This window comes from Muntiacus reevesi, chromosome 3 (genome assembly GCF_963930625.1).
Source record: "Muntiacus reevesi chromosome 3, mMunRee1.1, whole genome shotgun sequence".
NCBI classification, from domain to species: domain Eukaryota; kingdom Metazoa; phylum Chordata; class Mammalia; order Artiodactyla; family Cervidae; genus Muntiacus; species Muntiacus reevesi.
The window spans coordinates 173,051,028-173,074,586 of NC_089251.1; the positions used below are offsets into that span (position 1 = coordinate 173,051,028).

General features: G+C 35.5%; 1 protein-coding gene across 3 annotated transcripts in view; it reads right to left on the reverse strand.

The window, feature by feature from the left end:
* The window catches only part of TAB2 (TGF-beta activated kinase 1 (MAP3K7) binding protein 2), an 81,720-nt gene that overhangs the window by 48,693 nt on the left and 9,468 nt on the right, over window positions 1-23,559 (reverse strand). For 2 of the 3 annotated variants that reach the window (XM_065931169.1, XM_065931171.1), the window contains exon 2: window positions 8,141-8,289. The exons of the other annotated variant lie outside the window; for it this stretch is intronic. The gene's annotated coding sequence lies outside the window, so the exon portion shown is untranslated. The remainder of the gene's footprint in view (window positions 1-8,140; window positions 8,290-23,559) is intronic. 3 annotated transcript variants of the gene reach the window in all.

A 23,559-nucleotide genomic window follows, 5' to 3' on the forward strand; every position in this document is an offset into this window, starting at 1 on the left:
AAGATGAGACAATTAAATGTTTGGTTAAGGATAAACTCTGGTTCCATCACTTCATGGCAAAGAGATGGGGAAACGTGGAAACAGTGACAGACTTTATTTTTTTGGGCTCCAAAATAACTGTAGCCATGAAATTAAAAGACGCTTGCTCCTTGGAAGAAAAGTTATGACCAACCTAGACAGCATATTAAAAAGCAAAGACATTACTTTGCTAACAAAGCCTTCGAAGCCTTCCTTTCGCATGTATATGGGACAAATCATTTGTCTTAATTGGATAACTCAGACAAAGCTACCTGAAAACCAAATATTAGGTTGAAACTAAGTGCCAGATAAGCAGTATAAATTGTGCTATAGGTGTTCCGAGTGCTCTCAGGCCTGAGGAAGGAGGTGGAAGGGCCTTGAGTCATCACAAGGTTGAAGTATGAAGCAAGGCAATTCAATAAACACTAGGCAGGTTCTGGAGACAAGGAGTCAGTCACCTGTTTGGCTAGAAGAGGAGGGACAGGAGAAAAGAGGATTATGAAGAAAGAGTTTGGGGTGGGGAGTATCTACAAGAGAAGATGAGAAAGGTTGATGAAGGCTGCAAGCAAACAGTGGCTTTTATTATAGAAGGTCTTGAGATACACAAATGGTTTAGCCTACTATTAGGTAAACCAATATACATATTTCATCTTTGCCCTGTTTGTACATGGTTGAGTTTTACCAGAACAAATTTACTACCATAACAAAAATATAGCTTATGTTGAATATCATGGAAGAACAGGACAAAATAGATAAAACTGAAATTCACTTCTCAACTGCACTGGGATTCTCCTTTAGCTTATAGACAATAAAGTAAGAGGTTGTACCATTTTAACATATACACTATCCTAAAATTTAACTCTGATTTCCATAGCAACCTCCAGAGATACTAATTTTTTTCTATAAACAATGGAATCTCGACTGGACAGACCCCTAGAAAATTATCTTGTAAATGTATATAATTTAGGGGGTTAGAGAAAAAGTGTTGATGCCCAGGAAACTCTTTTTTTTTTTTTAACCAGAGGTCCATTCATCTATCCAATTTTACCTCTTAAAAACAACCTGTGACAACAAACAGAAATTTTCACACAAGTAATATTAGTTTCAAAGTGGAAAGACTATTTTGTTCACTGCTGTATCTTAAACATTTAGAAAGTGGAAGGCAAGTAGTGGATGCTCAGTAAGTATCTGTTGTAATAAATCTCTAAATAAAGATCAGAATACATCTAGATTAAAGGTTACTATAAAAAGTGGTAGCTATCCCTCCAAACTACAGTGTTTGTCTTACCCTTGGCTACATGTGAGTGCTGCTATAATAGTTGTTTTGAAACTGCATCAATGCAATTGATATATTAGGCAACAATTTGAGCACTAAATGAACTCTGCTGTGAATTCATCTGTCAGAAACACTAGGTAAATGCAAAAAACCACACTCAGCTGAAACAAGCTGCCTATGAACACTCAAAATATAAATATGAACACACCTCAAACATCTGCCAGCAACCTCAGCTTACTGCAGCTTCGAGGAATCAGTCACACCCATCCACAACTTGTGTTCAACTTTCCAATTTCAAAAAAACCATTCTTCACTTCACAATAACAAGCTTCCACAACTATGTCAAAGTTCCTTCTATAAGGCAAACTTTGGGACTGTTTAAAAGTCAAGTACAGTATTTATTTGTGTAAATATTATATAAGTATTTACACGTATTTCTTAGTCATTTGACATGCGTAAAATTACACTATCACGCTTTTTAAGGTTTCTACTTTTTAAAATGTCCACTGATGACATTCTGAGTGTTGTACCTCAATTCCATTTTTCTTGTTCAGTCCTGTGGTGTTCTATTTTTATTTTTTGACTATAGTGGTGCTTTTTAGGGACACACAACCTCAACAACCATTACTAAATTTCCCAGGATGTTTAATGGGAAGGGAGAGTGTTTCAACTTATGTACTTGGTTGTCAACATGATGTTAACAGTTTTTTAGTACTAATTTTAACTTGTGTCTCTTCTGTGGACTGGCTGATGACTGTGCAGTGACTTAGCAGCTAATTTTTTTTGAAGTTAAAGCAAGTTTTGAAACTTTTTGGCCTTAATAAGGATTTCAGAAGTAAACTGAAAAAAAAAAGTATTATCTAATTATATACAGTATTTTAAGTACCTCTTTCATTACTGATGATGTAACTATCTCATCAAATGTCAAGCAAGTATATAATAGTTGATGCTTCACATTTGATTAATTTTAAAATAATCTACAATTGTCATTAACTGAATGAAAATTTCAAAATTACTTTTAATAGCAAATTATTAGAATTGTATTTCTCGGAATATGATGTTACATCTTTATTAAAGGAAAGAAAACTTGCTGCTCTCCAAATTCTATAATATCAAATTATTTTCCTAAGAGTTAAAATGTAAGAATTACAGCTATGGCATTTAAAAATCTAAAATTCAAATACTATCATCATTTATGATAAAAAAAAGAATAAGTACAATCCATCTTTAGCATAAACTAGCATAAAACAGCTGTAGTCTTGAATCACTTTACATAGATATTTGCAAAAATGAAATAATAGAAACACACCAAACTAAGTCACCTAAATGCTACTTACTTGAATTACTTATCATGTTCAGATTTAGTGTTACTTAAAAGCTTAAAGGGAACAAAGGATTATGTTACCAGAAAATGTATTTCTCAACTTTATAAGCCTATAGTAATTTATATAGAAAAACAATAAACATTAATAGTGTAATTTTATACATGTCAAATGGCTAAGAATGGCCATACTCTATCTCCTCTTAAAATAAAAATTCCCAATTTACTCATCAATACACTGCCTCAAGTGCATGAATACTGACCATTTCTTATGGTTAAAAGGTTTAGCAGTTACAAGTCCTCTAAAAGGAATGTGCAAGTCAGCCACACTTGGCAATTTATGTCCTGTGGTTTTGTGGTGAGTGCTACCATTTTCTAAGGATCAAGAAAAGTGCAATAAATCTAAGGCAGAATGGTTATAATTCATCAAAACATATTATATAACTAACTACCTTGTGTGTATTTTCCAATTCATATTTCATTATTATTTTCCAATACATTAGGGCTTTAAGATGGAAACAAAGTTACTTCTGAGTGTGCCCCTTTCAATGTAATTTTTGGATAATCCCTCTCGTTTATAAATATCTTTAAAAGAAGGCACAATGTAAATAAATGATATGATAATGAGCTCCTGTTTATAGATAAAGGGAAAAAAAGAGCAGAAAAGAAAATGAAAGCACTTGAAAGAACCAGTTTTCATCTTACATCCACCATAAACATCTGGAATGAACTAAGTAGGACTCAATGACATGTGAAAATTACAATAACTTGGCTAAAATATTAATCTAAATTGACATTTTAAGATGAAGATTTAGAGAAAAAAGAAGAAATTTCACCCACTGATTCCCATGCAGTTTCAGCCCCTTACTTGACCCGTTTCTTCTGTTCATCTTTGAATTTAAGATAATCTTGTTAAGTATGTGCCAGTCTTTCAAATCTAACACTATGGAACTGTTAAAAAGTTGGTTGCTAATCTTGTTATAGTTATGGGGGATGAATTGTATATTAGATGGTCAAGAATAATTTCAAAACTGTACGGAAACTTCTATCTCAACATATTTACTATATATAAAGCTATTTCACAATTCTCCAATTATAGATACCCTTAGAGGATATTTAATTTAATATCATATAATTGAATAAAGAACCAGAAATCTCATTATCTAATACTTATCCATAAATCTTGAATGACTTTCATAACAATATGAACTATGAACATATATGAAAGTGATCATCTACTCAACATTTTGATTTATGACACATTTTCTAATGTATTGTTGTTAAATATTTTCATATATACTATATAGTATACACATTGCTTATGCAAACATTTGTTGCGTGTCTACTACTCACTCTCTACTATAGTGGGTGCTGAAAAAATTAATAAAAGCACACTTTTCTACACTCAAGAAATTTACATTTTAGTAGAGGAAGACAAATGCATCAATAAGTGAACACAATGACTGAACTGTAACTGAGCTGTGTTGCAGAGCACAGGGGAAATGCAGGAGGGCCAATCAATTCTGAGGGAAGTGGAGAGTTCAAGGGTAGGAGTAATTAAAGAGGGCAATACCTAAGATGGGTCTTAGAAGGCAAAAAGATGTTTACCAGGTAGACAGGCAAGAGGGGAAGAGGATTTCAAACATAAGCAGCTGCCTGGGAAAAGACTTGAATCAGACAGCATGGCAAGTCTGGGCAACCACAAGTAGCTGGTTCATGTTGAAGGGCAGGGAGTCAGAGGACAGTGAGAAGGTGTGATACAGGGTGAAGCTGAAGAAGCAGGGTGGGCGTGGGCATATCACAGATAACCTTAATTGCCTTCCCCTGCCCCATATGTGCCGAATCCCACAGGTCAGCAAGAACAACACCCCTCTCACTTTCCAGATCCACCTAATTTATCTCTGAAGTTCCAAGCCCTGCCTGGTTCTGTGACATTCCACATAGTCCCAGAGGCAGGCATGCAGTCGTTCAGTAACACTCACGGTGTGGCACTGAGAGGTGGGTAAGCAGCCATGGAGATCAGGAGGAAGAAGTGTCTAAAACGTAGGAACTGAGGAGAGGCAAGAGAAATTTCACAAAGAACATGGTACTTGGATTTAGCCATAACAGATAAATCATAAAGAGTCTTGCAGGATATCACTGACAACTGTTTGTATTAGGAAAAAGACCATGAAAGAATAGGATAAATTTGAAGAATTATAGCTGTACTGCAGAAGGGAAGTGAGATAAAGCTAAAAAGGTGGAAAGTTTTCAATGAAAAATGGCACAGATTCCAGATTATGTGTAAGATCTAAGAAAATTCTACTGGCCTGGAATTTTCACAAATACAATCTACTTTTTGGTTCACCTTAATGTCTGTGATCCATTCCACAAACACTGTCCACTGTAAGCCAGGTAATGTGCTCTAAATATGCAGAGATGAATAAAATATAGTTCCTGCTTTTGAGAAAATCATAAACTAGTAGAAATCAGATTTAAATGAGACTTCTTATAGCATTTATCTCATTTTATCCTCCCCACACGTGAAACAGAGAAGACAAATGTTACCCCACTTTTTTTTCTTTTTAACTGAGGAGAATCATGGAAAGATGTATTAAGAAATGTATTTACAGTTCCAACTAACTCAGTGGCACAGCTGTTTTCTAGGCCAGTTCTCAACTGTGGTGTCACTGTCCGGTGCTAGCACCATCAGCTGTGACTGAAAATTTGTTGCTGATCATGAAGTACCAGAGCTCCATCTGTAACAATATAAAGTATCCAACCTACGGACAAGCATGTGTGTTTAAAGAGGAGCATATAAGAATGTCACTTTAGTTCAGTCGCTCCATTGTGTCTGACTCTGCAACCCCATGGACATACAAGAATGTCACTTCAGTGTACATCAGTAAAAGAACAATCTGAATAACCATTTAGGAATGAATGAGTAAATTAATGTACAGCAATGTGGTTTTTTAAGTCAAATAAGATATCCAAAATATTATATGCAAAGGCCTATTAAGACATTACTGGATGAAAAAAGATGCAAACTGCCCTTTGTGTTTTAAAAAAAAAAGACACCAAAAAAAGTTTTATTTCTTTATTTTTTTATTAAAAAAAAAGTTTTAAACAGATATTTTTATATGAATGCACTGGTAATGCTCTGAAAGGATACACACTAATTATTTTGGAGACCTGACTGGGGAAAGGAACACACAGACAGAAGGTGGTCCAAGGAGATTTAGTCATCTCTGTTACGTTTTAATTTTTTATAAGAATATATATTCATGTATTTTTGTATAATCAAGCATAAGCAACAGAGACTAGAGCAGAGTATTTTCCCTATAAAAGTATTTCCTATATATTTTCTATATATTTCCCCATAACACTACTTGTATTCTGATATGGGGGGTCAGAGAGTAGGAGGGGCACAGAAAGAATTACTTGAAAGTACCAGAACTGAGCCAATTCAGTGTACTTTCAAATAACTCTAAGCCTATGCTATCAATGCTGAAATCGCTACTGATACACTTAATAACTGCAGCAATGCTCAATCATCAGGAGTCTTGACAGAGGGGACTTAAATGCCCACACACACAGTGGGCAAGGGCACTCTCCTCGGAGCTCACAGCACGGTCACTGTGACTCACCACGGGTCAGGGTCTGTGCCACAGTGTTAGCCTGTATTATCTCAGTTCTCACACCATTCCTGTAAGGAGTGAGTGAGAAAATACAGGTAAAATTCTTCACACGTGATGCCTGATCAAATACGAGTAAGTGCTGGCCTTCATAGGTATTGCTACTGCCTGATCTCTAACTTTTTTAAGTTTCAGCCCTCACTCTATTGCAGTCAGCTTTTCAAAAAACTCACTGACTTAAGTGTGAGAATGCTAAGAAATAAATCTGCAATGGATTCTCATCACCTACTAACCTAAGTCCAAACAAACCCCTTCATCATACATCTGAAAGCATGTGTGGCATAGCTCCACCATCCATCATATCCTTCTATACCCTACTATTCTGCAGGCATACTGGACTGTTTACAACTTTTAGAACATATTATATACTTTGACTTCTACAACTCAGGAATACTCTTGTCTTTTTTGCTAAAGATTTCTATCTACTCTTCAAGGCTCAGTAGAAATATTACTTTCTCTACAAAGTTGATTCTCTCCAGTTTTTTCTACCTCTATTATACTTTTTTATGGTATTACTTGTCCATAAGCCCACTGAAAACAAGGTTAATTTATTTTTACATCCCTAGTGCACCTAATAAAGTGTTTTATATACAATTTACATTCACTAATGTAGAAAACTTTCACCTTTACTCTTAGCCCCAGTGATAACTAGTAAGACTTCAAATTCAGAAGCAATTCTCTCTTATCACCCCTTCAATTCATCTACCAGTGGTAAGGACCCTAGTAACTCTGGCAGTAGCTCTCTTTCCTGCCCTAACTCAACACTCAGTGAGATATAATTGTTTCAATGCTAAACAAATGAAGTGGCACAGAATCAGTGACCTAATGCTGACAAGACTGGCTGACATTAAATTTATTATGTATTAACACTGGAGGAAGGCATACAAAGCATAAGCTAGGATATCAGAATCATCTTTTAAAATCACAACTGGGATATAAAATTCCTTTGTTCAATTTTGGGTAATCTCTAACGTATCTGAACTGAACTTGAAAATCAAAAGATATGTACGGTCATCTACCCTTTAGCAAATAAAGTCACCTTTTATGGATTAACTTTTCCTAAATCTATACAAATTAGTAAAAGTGATAAATGTCCTTAAAAGCTAACTCAGCTCTCTAAACATTCACAAGTAGTTTTTTCTCAGTCAAAATCTAAGGTAGTAAGAAACCTTAATTTTTAGTTTTGCTGTTACCTTCCATGACAACTCCAACTACTGATGACTTTCTCGTCTGGTTTCTTTTGGGCAATCAAGTAAAAATATAGCAAATACCAGTTATATACTTACATTTAAAATAGAATTAAATTGTTCAGGTAAAACTATTACATAATACATTACTTGATTCTGTCCAGGAATTTTCTTTCAATTTCCCCACTCCCACTCCCACCCCCATTTTTGAAGACCATATTAACTCTTTATGTGAAGGCACTCACAGTGTAGATTAGTTGAGGACCTCAGGACAGAGAACTGTTTCATTTATTTAATTCTCTAAATTACTTGTACCATATGTGAACCTCTTAAAGGAAGACAGTTTGGTTGTTTCTGTACTTCTCAACGAAGACCAGAGTACTTTTTGTACATTTTTATAGGGCTTAACTCAATAGCATTTATAATTAATTTTTCTTTAATTGTTTTTCCATTAGTTTGCTGTTACAAACAAGTCAAATTAGAAATAGTCAGGCAAAAGGTACATTAAAGTCAATACTAGTTGCATGTCACCGAGTGGTTAGGGATGTTACCAAACTGTAAGCAAGATGACCAAAGTTTTGAAAGTAAAGTTTTGGTTATTACAGATTTCATAGTAAGGTAGTTACATGGCTAAGCTTGACTGGTGCCATGGACTTTAGCATACCTGGAAATAGAAAAATTCAAATGGTAGCTGTTCTTGATTGGCCCATTGCCATTTTTGTAGCTTACAAATTTTTAATTAAGTAACTGCAGTGAGCTCATCTCTACTGGATACTTCTTTTCCAGGGCAGGTCCAGGAACTGGGTCTGGAGCCTTGAAAGCAGAAGAGAAACTAGAGTAAACTAGAGGTAGGCAGAACAAGAAACGAGACCAGATGACATTGTGAGCTAATGGCAGGGAGGGGGTCCCCCGTGTCTCACATAGGAAATACTCTTAAGTGGAAAAGACTCTCTTAAATTACAAGTTACCAAAAGATGCTATTTGCATTATTTAAGTCATTGTCTTAATCTACCCAACTCCACTCTAAACTCCCAATTCTAGAAACTAAACCAGTAGCCTTTATGAAATCTCTACTGGCTTTCAGCAACAGACTGTCCAATATGGGACCAGAGTATATAGAATGAGAAAACCAACAGTAAGTTCATTTTCATTAATAAGACTGGAATTGTAAAGTTCTCATTTTTACGTCACTTTACTCTTCTCTTTTGCTATCTTATTTCCAATTACCTTCTGTTTCCCTAAATTCCTACAATCAGTTCTCAGACTTTTCTTAAGAAATGCTTTGGATACATCTAAGCAGTGAAATAAAGTTCCAATTTTTAAAAATAGTTGGTACTTCTTAAAGAGGGACGCAAAGAACAGCTCATAAGATGTGGTTCTTAACCACACTAGAAATTCTTTTTTCCATTACCAAAATAGAGTCAATGATTTTTTTTTTTTTTTTTGGTTAGGTCCACATTATTAACACACACACAAAAAACCTTGCAAGTTCAAAGGTTACAGAAATGGCAGGCTATTAAAAATGTTAAGACTGTTGTACTAATTAGATACTAGGGCCTAGAATGATGTTCTTATGCTTGGCAAGCTGATAATTTTAGGAGTGTCTAAGAAAGAAGAGAATCAATCCCACAGTAGTCAAAATAAACTGAATCCTCTGCTGCTGTCCAATGATGGCAGATGGTGAGGATTGTAACAGGACAAAAAAGTAGTGAAGACAAGGATGCAAAGAACTTAACTCCCTGCATTTCTAGTAACTAGGACACAACAAAGCAAAATAGAATCAAAGTAGTTTTTAAGGACAAGGTCAATTTTCCACCTTTTGTAATGGCATGCTGTAGATGAAAATATTCTGGTAGAGAAGATCTAGGTTCCAAATCTGGTTCCTGTACAAACTAAAACTCTGCAGAAGTTTCTGTTCTATTAAATGGGACACCATCTCCTACCTCACTGGATTGTCATGAGAATTAGCACCGAACAACCTGGCAGACAGTAGGTATTCAGCAGATTTCTATATGCTCAATTGTGTCCAACTCTTTGTGACCCCATGGGCTACAGCCTGCTAGGGTCCTCAGTCTGTGGGATTCTCCAGGCCAGAATACTGGAGTGAGTTGTCATTTCCTACTCCAGGGGATTGACCCGACCCAGGGATCGAACCCACACTCTATCATCTCCTGCAATGGCAGGCAGGTTCTCCACCACTGTGCCACCCGGGAAGCTTTGCTCTAAACATCTGAGTATACTTAAGCTTTCATTTTCATAAAATGCTGAAACGACAGCTGTGTAACAAGCTTTAGCTTTAAATAACTCAATTTCATCACATCCTAAGACAGAGAACCTGATTTATCAACATTGATCCCAGAACAAGGCAAATGTGAGAGAGCTCAATTCTGACAACTGATGATAAAAAAAAAATACAACAATTTACACTCAGGATAAAGAGAATTAATGGTAAACAAGTAGACATGTAATTCTTCCTCATCCAAGTAAAGTAGAAAATACTTTTGTCAACACACCTCTAGTCAAACCAAAACATTATAGAACTGGGATACAGTGTCTTTTAAAAAACAAAAGGAATCAATATATGATCTAACTTGGTCTTTAAGTCAGGAAATGCTTTAAGGGCATAGAAAAGTCTTACATTTGAGCAATAATTTTCCTCTTACTGATAGAACAGTGGGTTCCACATGAAATTATTATTTACCAAATATGGTTCAGAGATCAGATTACACCTTCCCTGGCATTACCAAGTAATAGAGCAAGTATCACAAGCCACAAGGAATTCTAAAAAGGAAAAAAAAAATTCTTTTCTTAAAGTTTACTTGAAATGTGTTCACTACTACAACTTTATTTCAAAGAGGTTTTAAAAGTTAACATGGAACAAAAAAAACAAAAAATAAAACAAAAAAAAAAAACATAAAAAAAAGAAAAAAAAAAAAAGTTAACATGGAAAGAATCTTACTCAAAATAGACTGCGATTTACTTAGAGACTGATAAGATTAAGTAAGTTTTGCCAGAAGGCATAATAAAGAGTATTTAAGATTGAGGAATCCCATTCATTAACCCATATGGATAAGCTTTCAGTTTACAGATCACCTAAAAAGAAAGAAACACTTTTCTAGATAAACCATTAACTTTGGGGGGTTTTTATTTTATAACCAGATTATCACATTGAAATCTCATTACTCACATAATGTTTCAGTTGATTCTTTTGGATTTACCAGATATAAACTGTCATTTACAAATAAATGTGCATCCTCCCTTTCAATAATTACACCTCTTATTTTGTTTTTGGTCTAATTATATTGGCCAGCATTCTCAAGACAATGTTATGTAACAGTAATGCCAGCCAGACCTTTTTTGATTCATGAGTTTTTAAAAGGAATTTAGTATTTCACTAAATACTAAAATAGAAATTCTAGTATTTCACCATTTCTAGTAACAAAATGTTGGCTTCTGGTCTGAGATATATAAAATCTTATATATCTATGTTCACTTATTTTTTTTTTCACTAAGGATTCTTATTAGAAATAAATGTTGATTTCCCTTCTTTCTATATCCCTCAAGATATTCACATGTCCCATCACCTAATATGACTTAATTTTATTTATTCCTAACAGGAATACCACTCATTTGTAGTATTCTGTTAATGTAATGCTAGATTTCATTTGATTTTATTATGTATTTTTTGCATCAAACTATGTGAGACTGGTGTGTAATCTTTTATGCTTTTATTTTACATTATCTTGGTTTTGTAAAAAGAATATGGAAGCTTATTTTTTTCCCTCTATGTTCTGAAATATGTAATCATCTGGTGCTTTTCGTAAGGAAGAGTCTCTCTACCAGTTAAGACCAGCATTTTCGTTTGTGGCTCCAGATCCTATCCCTTTTTTTCCTGTTTCTTTGAGAAAACCAACACCTCTTCTTTTCAATCTCTCACTTCAACCTATGAATACGTTTAAGTCTTAACCATCTTAAACATACATCATGCACAAATTCGTACCACAAAAATTTTCTTTACCAGCTAAGTCTTGTTCAGCAAGTATTTATTTACAAAGCTACTTATTAAAATTGCTACTCTATTCAAGGCACTGAGAATGGACTGCAGTTCCTGCTTTCCACCTGTCCCTAATCCAGTAAGGAAGACAAACAGGCAAACAAAAGTCTGCAACAACAATGCAAGGAATAAACAAGTATGCCAGGCCACCTCTCTTTTAACATCTGTGCCTTTCCAAACTTCTCCACTGAGCAATAATGCTCTGCCTCAACTTTACTTTAACCTGCCCTCAAGTTTCCTCCCTTAGTAACAGTTTCATTCAAATCACCAAATTCAATAACCTCTTCAGGATCCTTACCTATCATTTTATAATAACTTTGCTGCTTGATTCATATATTTTTAAAAATAAATCCAATCACATCTTCAAATATACTCAGTTAAATTTTGCTTTTTAAAAGAAAGTTAGTTCACAGAATATTTTAAGTTTTATTGCGTGTGTGTGCTAAGTCGCTTAAGTCGTGTCCGACTCTGTGATCTGTAGCCCGCCAGCTTCCTCTGTCCAAGGGATTCTCCAGGCAATACTGGAGTGGGTTACATGCCCTCTTCCAAGCGATCTTCTTGACCCAGGGATCAAACCTGCATCTCTTACGTCTTCTCTGTTGTCAGGCGGGTTCTTTACCACTAGTGCCACCTAATTTACCGTATCATTTGATTCCTACGAAAAACCACCAAGTAAGGCCAGGTACTTATTACTCTCCTTTGCAAGGTTCAGAAAAATGAAGTAATTTACTGATCATTGAAACTCCAATAAGCAGCAGAGTTAGAGCCAGAAATGTATTTGTGGCTTTCTAACTTCAGGTCCAGGGCTCCTTCCTCTATAGTTTATTAACTTGACTCATTAATTAAATACTAACTTGAATGCTTTCTGATAATGCTCTTCTTGGAAACTTTTCTGGTCAACACTGCACATTCTTCTAGTTTCCAAGGTTCCTTGTTTCAGTGTTTCTTAATGTTTGTCAAAAGGATTTAAGTACAAACTATGACATTTCTTCTTTCACATCTTCCTTTGGTATCTTACCTACACTTACAGTACTAATCTAGGGAGAGGCTTCTTTAAGTAGTTGCTTTCTGTTCTATTTGATGAAAATTAACAATCAGAATCATAGAATTCAATGTTGAGAGGGCCTTAGAGATTTAGTCCAACATCCTTATTTAATAGAAGAAAAACATAAAGTTCAACTCACACAAGTCACTAGGAAAATTTGAATAAAAGTTTAAGACAATATTTGTCTTTTTAAACTTATGAATCATAAAATATACACTTATACAGCATATTTATATATAGTAAACAGAAAGCAACTAAACAAAGTTCAAGAGTAATTATTGGACCCTGTTTCATTTTTGTTAAAAATACTTGTCCATATTTCTAGTATGACAATACTAATGTATGAGTCCATTCACCAAAGTTTCTTTTTTTAAAGTCACAGAATGGCAATAAAGTTAAAGCCTATTCAATTTCACAAACTCATGCATTAGTCATCTATCTTCCAGATTTTTAAAGGGGACCTGGGAATCAAAATCATACCACTATCTAGCCTAATGCTTCCCACCTAGGTTGATAACCACAACCTTATCTACAAGGCAGAAACTGGTACCACTAGACTGTCTGCTGAACACGGCCTAAAACAGCGCCTGGTATGTGGTAAGCACTGAAAACATGTCAGTTACCACTGCTTCTCCAGCAATTACTACTTCTGAATATATTCATATGATTATAAAAACATCCATACTAATGATTCAGCCATACACACAGGCATCCTATTAGAGGGCCCCCTACCTTACTCCACTCCTTTCAGTCTATCAGCCAGGTTTTTTTAGCGAGAGAGCCACGATCCTAGTTATATAGGAATACCTTTCCAACCACTCCCAAGCTAGAAGTACTTTAATATTTTAACACCAGAGTCTACAGACTCTGAAAATTAAGAGCTTATTTTAAAAGGAAATTTTCCACTGCAACACTTCTAAACTACTAAGCTTGTTTACCCATGATACAGAACACATGAAAAATAAAAGAGTATCTCATGTGAAGCAAGATTTTTTTTTCCCTCTTATTTTTTTTTTAAACTCAAACTCTTCCCCAAACTGGCTTCCCCTCTTCAACTTCCCGTTTTCATTAGAAATAGCAATTTTCTTGTTAACCTGAAAACTGAAATTACATTTTCTCTTGCCTTCTTTTACTTTTCTCAACTGCTTCAAATTTCATCCATCCAATAACTAACATTCCTCAAAACACACTCTTAAGACTCTCCTCACTGGATATTACAGTCAACACAGCTCACAATTACTTCCGTAGTTCCAAAGTCTAAAAAGTTCTGAAAAGATTTCTTATTAAGTTTCATGTCAAAGCTCATCTGATGGTGGCAAAAATCTGCTCTGAACTGATGTGAAGCTACTTACAGGCTTTATTCAGCCTACTTGCTGCAAACATTTCCATTTTCCACTGCAGAACTACTAATGTTTAAATACTGGGTGATGCGTCAAACTTTGCTGGGGGTGTTACAAAATATACAATATATACACCCCAATTCAGGCGTCCTATTCTTAACTTTCCTTTTGATACTTTCCCTAACACCACTCCATCCATTTCAGCATTCATATCTACCACCAAGTCCTATAGGTTCTTCTTTCCAAATACCACAACTGCCAATTCTACTCCACCCCAACTGCTACCACATTATCCCAATCATCCGACTTCTAAATGAACAGACCCACAGCTTACATCCCAGCCATTAAGTCCTTCACATTTGACCAATCATGTATAGTACAGCAGATTAAGAGAAATTCCTATATAACCACCCTAAATATTTCATTCCTTTGCACAAGAACTTAAGAAACTGGAAAGATACATAAGAGGGTGAAGATAGTGACTGTAGTATTATATTCAAACTTTTGTTCACTTTTAAAGTTTAGTTTATCTATAACTGTAAGCTAAGGAGAGGCTCTTTTTTCTCCAACCCGATGAAATTTTAAAAATTTACTCAGTACAGAGTAAATACACAATTTTGTTAAAATAACAAAAACAAATGAAAAATATACTAGGTTCCTCCCCTGTTTATCACTTCAATTAAAACTTCTCAGTGTGGTTTTCAAGGCCTTCTCCAGTTTGGTTCCACTGGAACTGGTACCTTGGACCCCCGCTTGGCAGGGAGAAAGCTACATATTGCCTCTCAGAATGACTTGAAATACATAAAACACAGTACATAGGATTACAAAGAAGGCCAGCTTTATTTTAAAAGAGTAAAATAAAATCAATGATCACAAAGAAAATCAATTATATTGAAAATCACCAAGTGTTTTTCAGAATCCATATTTTTGATATATTTATGTATCAGCTTCTTCACTAACACCCAACATGTAAATTCCAGTGGAGTCTAACAACAACTATAGTTTTAATGTAGTAATTTGCATAAACTATATTCAGAGACAGCCAAAACAGTAAAGATAATATTTGTGCTTTTTCTATGACTAATAAAATCATAGCACTGGTAATACTACTGTGCTTTACTGATTAAAATCATAAGAGAAAGAAAGGTTAAATTTTAGTTACAGGTTATTGTTAGTAACAATATAAAGAGCTTTTTTTCCCCATCTAAATGCAGGGACTCCTCTAAATTCTGTCCTCAGATCCTCTTCAGGGTTTTGGAGTCTAGAGTAAAATCCTATTAAATCTAGTTACTTTTACTTCCCACTAGTCTCCACACTCAGAGAAATCTGGACTTTGTCTAAACATGTTCAACCTTGTTTTCATTCCTGGCTACACTACTGCTCTATCTTAGGATGTCATTTCTCCACCGAATGCTTGGCAAAATCTTAACTACCTCTTCAAAAGCAATTCACGTTCCATCTCCTTTTTGCATTATTTTTCCACTGCTTCAGCCCACATGGATCCCTCCTTTTTCTAGAACTCCTAATGCACCTGTGGATCAGTGCTTCATGACCCAAAATGTAATTATTCTCTTAGAGTTCCATTTCTGTGTCTCTTCATCTAAAGTGTAAGATCCCTGGGGACATGGGTGACATACTTGTATATAGCGGCACTGCCTATATGTAATACAGGCCCATAGAATGTATTCAGTAAAGAAACTATTCTCAATAAGGGCTTCCCTGGTGGCTTAGATGGTAAAGAATCTGCCTGTAATGTGGGAAACCCAGGATCGATCCCTGGGTTGGGAAGATCCCCTGGAGAAGGGAATGGCAGCCCACTCCCATACTCTTGCCTGGAGAATCCCAGGGATAAAGGAGCCTGGTGGGCTATAATCCATGGGGTTCCCAAGAGTCAGACACAACTGAGTGACTAACTTACTCATTCTCTATAAACCAAGTAGTTGAAGATTGTTTCTTTCAAAAGTTTAAGGACCAGAAAACGCATCAAGAGGACTGAAAATTCTACTAAGCAGCAAAAACAGACTCATAAAGGAAGTTTAACATTAATAATTCAACCCAATTAGAACCTAGTCATATTATATTAAGAACTCAGAAACTTATTTACTAGGCAGTGATGAATTCCAAGTAATAAATCAGGGGAAGAGTGCTAAAGTAGGCATAAAACAATGATTCATTCAAAAAAATACTAAGCATCTACTATATGCTAGGCACAAATCCAGATTTCACAGATTCAATGGTAAAAAACAACCAAAAAAAAAAGAGATCCTCAAATAAGAATTTACTTTTAGACTGTAGACTAGAATCAGGGACTCCTGATTCTCATTCTGAAACCCTGGAACAAAAAGGAGAACAGGAGGTAAAGTGAGGGTGGAGAAATGTTCTCAGAAGGCAGTAAGTCCTATAAAACATTATAAGGAAATAGATTTGGAGCTATTTATCATCTACATAGTATATATAAAAATAGCATTAAAAGCTCTATATACATAAAGTCTACATGGAAACAGATTTGTGGATAAGTTTCAATTGTCTTATTTAGAATATTTATTGCCCAGTAATACTAGATGAATGAGGTATTACTCTACTCATTGATTAATCTTTAAATCACAAACACTTTATAAAGTTTTATTTTTCTCCAAAAAGGCCAGCCAAGTCACCCCATTTACTTTACATAAAAATAAAAAAAATTATCTATGAATATCCCAGAAGTGGGGTGGGTGATAGTAGTAATGGTGGTAAATATTACTCTAAGTAATCTTTTTGGAAGGTTCCAAAAGAGGAGGGCAATGGGAATGTGGGTAGGAAACAAAAGACTGCTCTCCACATATTTCAGTCTCTAGTGCTGATTATGACCAAATAGAAATTACCTTTCTTAAAGGGACTAATAGCAATGGAATTCAGTGAGTGAGTGAGGGGGGAGGATGAGTGGGTGGGACTGGAACAAATAAACAGTCTGACAGTGCCATGCTACTAAAGTATCTTGTCCAAAACTCAACCCTCTGCCTCCCACACAATAATATATCTATATGCTACTTACTAATAGTACAGAACTGATTCTGAAGCTAGAAATCTCAAGGTCTTCAATTCTTTTCCTCACCATATACAATCAGTGGCAAAGTTCTACTGATTACTCCCACAAGTGCTTCTTGCATTAATTCCCCTTTCTATTCCCACAACACCCTTGTTCAGGTCCCTGTTATCTGGACAATTGAAGCAACACAGTAATCTCTCATCTGATAGCTTACTCTACTCTTAGGTCTTCTAAGCTATATTTCAGAGTGGCAACAAGATTTCCAGTTCCTGAAACACTGCTGGATCATGTCATTTTCCTTCCTAAGAGAGGTAAGAGACTTTGCAGAATTAGACTGCACTGCATTTCAGTAGAAGGTGATGACATTGACCTAGGGAATAATGGAAAAGAGGTTGGACAGGAAGAGGGGAGACATAAAAACCAAGAACTTACAACAAAGGAGTTAGAAAAGTTAGATAAAATGCAAGAAGGAACTGAACCAAGAAAGTAAAATGAAAAGAGGTCTAACAATAAAGTTTTAGTTTATTATTTTTATAACAAAGTTTACAATTTTGTAACAATGAGTAAGATTAAACATTTATGTGCTAAGCACTAGGTCAAATGATTTATAATGCATTTGCTCATTTAATGTTCTCAAGAATCCTCAGCTGACTATATACTGGTTTCTCCTACAGAAAATAAGGATAATTTTATACAGCCTCCCTGTCTTTCCATGACAATGCCTAAAACAGAGCACTAAACAATTTATACTTACTACATTGGTGTCAACAATATCAGAGGAAAGCCATTTTTCCTATAAACTTCATTAATGTTTCATGGACTAGCACAATATATATATGTATATACAGATATATACCTGGTTTTCCAGGTCGCTGGACAGGCCCTGGTGGCTCAGACAGTAAAGAGTCTGGCTGCAATGTGGGACACCTGGGTTTGATCTCCGGGTGGGGAAGATTCCCTACAGAAGGAAAAGGCAACCCATTCCAGTATTCTTGCCTGGAGAATCCCACGGACAGAGGAGCTTGGTGGTTTGCAGTCCACAGTGTTGCAAAGAGTTGGACATGACTGAGCAACTTCACTTTCTTTCTTCTTTTCCCAGGTGGTTCAGAGGTAAAGAATCAGCCTGCCAATGCAGGAGATGTGAGTTTGATCACTGAGTTGAGAAGATCCCTTGGAGGAGGAAATGGCTACCCACTCCAGTATTCTTGCCTGGCCAATCTCATGGACAGAGGAGCCTGCAGGTTGCAGTCCATGGGTCGCAAAGAGTCAGACATGACTGAGCAACTGAGCATGCACGCACAGATATATACATACATGTACATAAACATACACATACAAAAAACACACACTAGAGATTTGGAAATAAAATACTATGGTTTTCAAAAATAACTGCTCTTCTGGGCTTAAATATGAATTGGAATAGTAAAGACTCAGGGTATTTTTGTCTTATAAAGCTCAAAGGAGAAAAGGTATATGAAAATGTTTTTTAAAGTATGTATACTCATTACTGAAAAGAAACCTGGCTTATACCTCTACCATCAACCTGGAAATGAGGGGGGGAGTAGGTAAAAGGAAGATGAAAGTTACTTTCTTTTAAAATGTGTATAGGAAATTTCCAATGAGATACTACTATAGACTAAACTCTAAGCCCAACCTACTATTTACAATGTGTGCTCCACTGCATACAAGAAGTCTAGGCTAGGTTTAGATTTTGTAAAAATCCACTGTGTGTGTGTGTATGCATTCAGTTGTGTCCAACTCTTTGCGACCCCATGGACTGCAGCCCACCAGGTTCCATGTGTCCATGGGATCCTCCAGGCAGGAATACTGGAGTTGGCTGCCATTTCACTTCCTCCTCCAGGGGATCTTCATGATCCAGGGATCGAAACCGCATCTCTTGTGTTTCCTTCGTTGGCAGGGGAATTCTTTAAAACCACTATTACTATGAAAAAAGAACAAATAACAAGACGCAAAACATGTGCCTCACTGACCTTGGGTTAGTAATGTGCTATGTTTGGGTATACTTTTCGGGGGTATAATGTTTGTTTGAAAGCATTAGGGCACTACTCAGCGAAGACTTTCGACCATAATTTATACTGTGGAATCTCAAAAACACACTTTCAAAAGCAAGTAAATCTAATAGCTTTAAACTTTAGTAGTGTGTTTGTTCACTCATTCATTCATAAATATTTACATAGAGCTTACTGTACTAAGGCATTGTACTTAATGCTGTAAAACCTTAATCAGTGGGAGAAACTGAAAAATAAACAGAATATTATAATGTCATATGGCAAACCCTGCAACAGGGGAAATAATGTGCTAGAGATATTTATATTATAAATAAGAAAAGATCATTAATTAGCTACCACAGAAAATGTCATGCCACTTAAAAAGCATTTTCCAGAATACCTTAATATGAAGAAAACATATCTGAATGGAACTCAGAGGGTATCTTTTTATCAAGTTTGTAAACAGAGGCTCACCCTTTCCCTTTACCAATTTAATTCTGGCTTTAAGTCAGAAGTCTTAAAAAAATAAAAAAGTCTCTCCTTGCTATCTATTTTGCATTCTCGTTTTTATTTTTATTTTTGATCTGTCTCTCTGGCTACCTGTTTTTTTTTACAAAAGAAATGTTGCCTCAGAAAGCCTCTCAGCCACTTAATAATAGTATCAAAACTTGTCTACAATATGCGTAAACTTTTTACTTTGTTTACAAAGATTTAGGACAAAGCTCTCAAAATTAGTAAGGCATATGTGTCTATACTACTATTATAGCCATCTACTTATCAAATAAGCATGATTAAATACACATTACAATACATACATATCTCCCAAATTGTCTCCCAATCACATAATTTCTGGTGCATTTAATGTGAGATAAGGCAACAGTGTTAATAAACAAAACAATCCAAATTTTCACAAAGTTTTTCATGTGCTAGGAGAATCATGTTCTTTGCTAATAAACCTAAAAAACAATATAGTAAAAAGAAAAAGGTTATAGGTAAAATTTTTAATAAATATCACTTAATTTCTCATATATCAACTCAACTGATGACTCTAATTTCTATTTCCAGCCTGAATTTCTTGCTTGAATTCCATTTTGAATTTCAAGTTACCTACTTGATAGGTCCAGTTAAATGTCTAGTAGACCTTTCAAAGTTAACATGCCCCAACAAAAACCCTCTTGATTGTCCAGCCCAACTTGTTACTTCACTGTCTTCCCCAACTCAGTCAACAGCAACTCCATACTTTCAAATGCTTGGGCCAAAAATCTTTGAGTACTCCTTGACTGCTCTTTTATGCCTCAGATCCAATTCATCAACACATCCTGCCTGCCACTCAGGGTTTGTAACATATCCAAAATCTGCCCTCTTCATACCGTTTCCTGTTGTTACTGTGGTCCAAGCCACTATCAGCTCTCACTTAGATAACTGCAATAATTTCCAATATGGCTTCTCCGTTGACATGTTTACCCTGCCCTTAGAGTTTATTCCACAAAGAGCTGCCACAGTATATCTTTAAAAAGGGAAGTTAACATCAGTTAACAGTTTAAATAAGAAAAACCATATGACCGTATCAATTGACATAGAAAAACCACTTGAGAAATTTCAATACCCAGTCATGATAAAAGCTCAAATAAGGAAAAGACAGGCACCTACAAAAAACCTACAGCTAACATGTACTTAATGGTGACAGACTTAATGCCTTCCCCTAAGATCAGGAATAAGACTAGCATGTCTAATCTCCCCATGCCTACTAAACATAGTACTGAAAGTATTTATCAGAGCAGTAAGGTCAGAAAAGGGAATAAAAGTCATTGGAAAAGAAGAAACGTAACTGTTGCATTCACAGATACATTAGAAAACTCATACAAAAAAATTACTAGAATTTATTAGTTTAGCAAAGTCTCAGGATATAGGATCTACTCACAGAAATCAACTATGTTGTTATAAATTACAATAAACAACTAGAAACCAAAATTTAAAACACAGTATCATTTATGACTGCTCCAAAAAAAAAAGAAAAAGGGCCTAGGTACAAATCTAGCAAAACATATATAAAATGTGGGTGTGTTAGAAGCTATAAAATGCTGATCAAAGAAATCAGAGAGTCTATAAATATAAGGAGAGATAAACTGTGTTTATGATTGAAAGACTTAACAAAATAAAAATATCAATTTTCCATAAATACATCTAAAAGTTTAATGAAATTCCTACCAAAATTCCAGCTTTTTAAAAAAACAGATCCTAAATTTTACATGGAAAGGAAATGGAATAGTTAAAAACAATTCTGAAAAAGAATAATTAGGGAAATTTCACTACCTGGTTTTAGGACTTACCATACAGCTACAGTTATCAAGAAAATGAGATACTAGTTGAGGGATAAACACAAACATCAATGGATCAGAATAGAGAATCTAGAAGTAGACCATCAGAGCACAGCCATCTGATTTTTGACAAATGTGCAAAATTAATTCAATGGAGGAAGGGTAATTTTTTTTCAATAAGTGGTATTGCAACAGCTGATCATTTCACAGACAAAAAATGAAATTCAATCTAAACTTTATACCTTTATGTGAAAATTAAGTAAAAACAGACCACAGACCTACATATGCAAGACATAAAGCTTTTCAGAAAACTTTTAGAATAAAACAGGAGAAAATCTTTGGAACCTAAAGTTAAGAAGATATTAGACTTGATAACAAAAGAACAATTCATAAAAGAAAAATGATAAATTAGATTTCATAATTTCTTTTTCTCCGCAAAAGCCTCCATTAAGAAGATGAAAACGATAAGCTACAGACCAGGAGAAAATATTTGCAAATCACCTATTTGACAAAGTGCTTCTATCCAGAATATATAAAGAACTCATTAAACTCAACAAGAAGAAAACAATCACATTAGAACATAAGCAAAGACCTGAAGAGACACTTCACAGTGGATACGACATCAAACAAGCACATGCAAATACACTCAACACCATTAGCCACTAGGGAAATACAAACTAATGTTACAAGGAGACATCACTACATATCTATTAGAATGGCTGAAATAAAAAATATCCTGACAGTATCCAATGCTGACAAAGATGCAGAGAAACTGTATCTCTTACACACTGATGGTGGGAGTGTAAAATGGTTCAGCCATTCTGGAAAAGTGGCAGTTTCTTATAGAGTTAAATATATATTTGTCATACAACCCAGCAACTGTACTCCAGGGGACTTATCCTAGAGAGAGGAAAACGTATTTTACCTACAAAACTGTTCACAGCAGCTTTGTGTTTAGAGCCCCAAACTAGAAACACAAAAGTCCTTCAGTCAATGACTGAATTAATTGTGGTACACCATACAATGGTACCCTTCCAACTTCCTCCCTGGAGAAGGGAATGGCAACCCACTCCAGTATCTTGCCCGAAGAATCCCATGGACAGAGGAGCCTGGTGGGCTACAGTCCATGGGGGGTCTCAAAGAGTCGGACATGACTAAGTGACTAAAACACACACTCACATTTTAATTCTTATAATTAAAATGGAAAGAACCAACTGATACAAGAAAACAACTAGAATGGATCTCAAGGGTATAATGCTGAGGGGAAAAAAGCCAATCTCAAAAGATCACATAATGTATGATTCCACTTTTATAACACTCTCCAAGTGACGAAATTACAGTGATGGAGAACAGATCAGTGGTTAAGGCTGGGTAGCACAGAGGAGTTTCTTTGTGATGATGGAACAGATCTAGTTCTGTATCCTGACTGTGAGGGTTACATGAATTTACCTACATGAAAATAACATAGAATTACACACACATAGCCACTAACAAATCATATTTTAACAAGTGAGAGAGGGGAAAAGGCAAATAACTTATGTTTTAAAACCCTTCAGTAGCTTCTAAGCTCATCCTAAATACTAAAATCCCTACTACAATCTAAAGGCACTACATGAAAAGCACATACTCACCAGGATCTCATCTACACTTCTCCCTTTCTCAACTCCAACCACACTGGTCTTCATGCTCTTAGAACATGGCAGGCATGCTCCTACCTCTCTATTTAGAAAGTTTTCTCTTTATTACTTCACTCAGATACCTGCTCAAATGTCATCTAATCAGAGAAGACTTCCCAGTTGTTATCACTCCCACCCCACACACATAAAGTGATATCTTCTTCTTTCTCTCTCTATAGGAGCCATACAACCATAAACAGAACTCAAATATCTTCCTCACCTGCTAGTGCCCCTGGCATGTTCTTTTATCAATGATTGACAGGCATTACACTTTGCACCCAGGTACTCAAGCCGGGGCGTGTGAGATTCTTACCTTACTTCACACTCAGTATTCTCAAATTCATCACCCACTCTTCTCCTTAATTACAGCCTTAACTCATCACTTCATCAATTCTCAAATAAATGGTTATAAAGCTACCTCTTCCACCCCACCCCCAGCTCCTAAATATTCTCTATTCTAGAGCCAGAGAAATCTTTCTAGGATGTTAATTTAAACATTCCATCATTTATGGGATGAAGTCAAATCTATTTTATAGAGTATACAAGTATTTTCATGCTCTTCTCATTTTCTACCTCACTTCCGATTAACCCACCACTGGTACCTAATGCACTG